Genomic DNA, 4021 nt, shown 5'->3' with positions numbered 1-4021 from the left:
TTACTCTTCTTTGTACTTCAGTCAGCAGCATGTCAGCCTCTGAATGAACCGTAACTCCTTCACTGTGCCTGTCGAGAAAAGCGTTTAGGCCACATTAAAAAATATATCTTGGTAAAGGTCTCAAGAACAATTAGCAATTAAAATAATCTATTTTCTACTTTTTACTTTATAAACATGGCTGCTTGATTGACTTCACAGTCTTAAGTACTGCACTGCTGGGGAGTCCCATCTTCCCTAATTCCACAGCTCTTAGACTCACTGGAGGCATCTGAAGTGTTGGGAAGTAACTCTTGGTGGTCATTACCACTTTTTTTTTTTTTTTTTTTTTTTTTTTTTGAGACGGAGTTTCACTCTTGTTACCCAGGCTGGAGTGCAATGGCGCGATCTCGGCTCACCGCAACCTCCGCCTCCTGGGTTCAAGCAATTCTCCTGCCTCAGCCTCCTGAGTAGCTGGGATTACAGGCAAGCGCCACCATGCCCAGCTAATTTTTTGTATTTTTAGTAGAGATGGGGTTTCACCATGTTGACCAGGATGGTCTCGATCTCTCGACCTCGTGATCCACCCGGGTCTCACTCTGTGCCCAGGCTGGCATGCAGTGGTGTGATCTCTGCTCACTGCAGCCTTGACCTCCTGGGTTCAGGTGATCCTCCCACCTCAGTCTCCTGAGCAGCTGAAGCTGCAGGCACACGCCTCCAAGCCCAACTACTTTTTTTTGTATTTTTTGTAGAGACAGGGTTTCACCATGTTGCCCAGGCTGGTCTTGAACTCCCGGGCTCGAGCTATCTGCCCACCTTGGCTTCAAAGTTCTGGGATTACAGGCATAAGCCTTCCATGAATTTCTAATTTGATTTTTGTTTCCAAGTAAATCTCTAAAAAAATGCTCATTAAAAATGAATCTTTCAAATCCCTAGTATTTGTATTGCTAACATTTACATCCCAGGATGATTTGCTATTAAAATGCATTTTCAAGAAATTTTGTCCACTTTCTCCATTATTTTGCCCTTTAAGCTGATTTAACAAACCACGATGAGATACCATCTCACATCAGTCAGAATGGATATTACTAAAAAGCCAAAAAATAACAGATGCTGATGAGTTTGTGGAAAAAAACAAAAAAGAAATACTATACACTGTTGGTGGGAGAGTAAATTAGTTCAATTATTATGGAGAGCAGAATGGCGATTCCTCAAATAACTAAAAACAGAACTACCACTGGACCCTGCAATCCCATTACTGGTGATATACTCAAAGGCATACAATCCTTCTATCATGAAGAGACATGCACACGTATGTTCACTACACACTATTAACACTAGCCAAGGCATGGAATCCACCTAAATGCCCATCAATGGTAGACTGGATAAAGAAAATGGTAACATATACACCATGGAATACTATGCAGCCATCAAAAGGAATGAGATAATATACTTTGCAGGAACATGGATGGAGTTGGAGGCCGCCCCGCTTAGCAAACTAATGCAGGAAAAGAAAACCAAATATTACATGTTCTTCCTATAAGTGGGAGCTAAATGATGAGAACACATGGACACATAGAGCGACAACAGACACTTGGGCCTATTGGAGGGCAGAGGGTGGTAGGAGGGAGAGGATCAGGAAAAGTAACTAATGGGTACAAGGCTTAATAGCCAGGTGACAAAATAATCTGTACAATAAACTCCTATGACACAAGTTTATCTATATAACAGACCTCCATGTGTACCTCAGAACTTAAATCTCCTTAAACTGAAAAGCAAATTCAGCAAAGTCTCAGGATAGAAAATCAAGCATTCCTATACACCAATAACAGACTTGAAGAGAGCCAAATCAAAAACAAACTGCCATTCACAATTACTACAAAGAGAATAAAATACCTAGGAATACAACTAACAAAGGATGTAAAGGACCTCTTCAAGGAGAACTACAAACCACTGCTCAGGGAAATAAGAGAGGACACAAACAGATGGAAAAACATTCCATGCTCATGGTTAGGAAGAATCAATATTGTGAAAATGGCCATACTGCCCAAAGTAATTTATAGATTCAGTGCTATACCCAACAAGCTAGCTATGACCCTCTTCACAGAACTGGAAAAAACCACCTTAAACTTCATAAGGAACCAAAAGAGAGCCCGCACAGCCAAGACAATCCTAAGCAAAAAGAACAAAGCTGGAGGCATCGTACTACCTGACTTCAAACTATGCTATAAGGCTAGTATAGAGCAGAATGGTGTAATCAAAACAGCACGGTACTGGTACCAAAACAAAGATATAGACCAAAGGAACAGAACAGAGCCTCAGAAATAATGCCACACATCTACAACCATCCGATATTTAACAAACCTGACAAAAACAAGCAATGGGGAAAGGATTTCCTGTTTAATAAATGGTGTTGGGATAACTGGCTAGCCACGTGCAGAAAACAGAAACTGGACCCCTTCCTGACACCTTACACTAAAATTAACTCCAGATGGATTAAAGAATTAAACATAAGACCTAACACCATAAAAACTCTAGAAGAAAACCTAAGCAAAACCATTCAGGACATAGGCATAGGCAAGGACTTCATGACTAAAACACCAAAAGCATTGGCAACAAAAGCCAGAATAGACAAATATGATCTAATTAAACTTCAGAGTTTCTGTACAGCAAAAGATATAATCATTAGGGTGAACCAGCAACCAATAGAATGGGAAAAAATTTTTGCAATCTACCCATCTGACAGAGGGCTAATATCCAGAATCTACAAAGAACTAAAACAGATTTACAAGAAAAAATCAAACCCATTCAAAAGTGGGCAAAGGACACAAACAGACATTTTTCAAAAGAAGACATACATGAGGCCAAGAAACATATGAAAAAATGCTCATCATCACTGGTCATTAGAGAAATGGAAATAAAAACCACACTGAGATACCATCTCATGAGGTTAGAATGGCGATCATTAAAAAATCTGGAGGCAACAGATACTGGAGAGGATGTGGAGAAATACAAACACTTTTACACTCCTGGGAGTATAAATTAGTCCAACCATTGTGGAAGACAGTGTGGTGATTCCTCAAGGTCCTAGAAATAGAAATTCCATTTGACCCAGCAATTCCCATTACTGGGTATATACTCAAAAGGATTATAAATCGTTCTATTATAAGACACATGCACACATATGTTTATTGGGGCACTGTTTATAATAACAAAGACCTAGAACCAACCAAATGCCCATCGGTAATAGACTGCACAGGGAAAATGTGGCACATATACACCATGAAACTTAAGCAGCCATAAAAAACGATGAGTTCCTGTCCTTTGTAGGGACATGGATGAATCTGGAAACCAACATTCTCAGCAAACTGACACAAAAACAGAAAATCAAATACTGCATGTTCTCACTCATAGGCGGGTGTTGAACAATGAGAACACATGGACACAGGGAGGGGAGCATCATATACTGGGGTCTGTTGTAGGGGAATAGGGGAGGGACAGCGGGGGGTAAGGAGGTTGGGGAGGGATAACATGGGGAGAAATGCCAGATATAGGTGAGGGGGAGATGGAGGCAGCAAACCATATTGCCATGTATGAACCTATGCAACAGTCCTGCATGTTCTGCACATGTACCCCAGAACCTAAAGTACAATTAAAAAAATATATCTTTATTACATATTTATTTTATATATATATATAATATATATATTATATATATAATTTAAAAATAAGTTAAAAAATTTAAAACTGGTTTAAGGTCATTTTCTTTCATTCTTTCTTTTTTTTTTTTAAGAGACAGGGTCACTCACTCGATGTTGTTCAGGTTGACCTTGAACTCCTGGGGTTCAAGCAATCCTCTCTTCTCAGCCTGCTCAGTATCGCAAGTAGCTGGGACTACAGGCTTGTAGCTTTTAAGTCATTTTTTTTTTTTTAGACAGAGTTTTGTTCTTGTTGCCCAGACTGGAGTGCAATGGCATGATCTAGGCACATCACAACCTCCATCTCCTAGGGTCAAGTGATTCTTCTGCCTCAGCCTCCCAAGTAG

Source organism: Saimiri boliviensis, chromosome 8 (genome assembly GCF_048565385.1).
Source record: "Saimiri boliviensis isolate mSaiBol1 chromosome 8, mSaiBol1.pri, whole genome shotgun sequence".
Classification (NCBI taxonomy): Eukaryota; Metazoa; Chordata; class Mammalia; order Primates; family Cebidae; genus Saimiri; species Saimiri boliviensis.
This window is presented reverse-complemented; position numbering follows the sequence as displayed.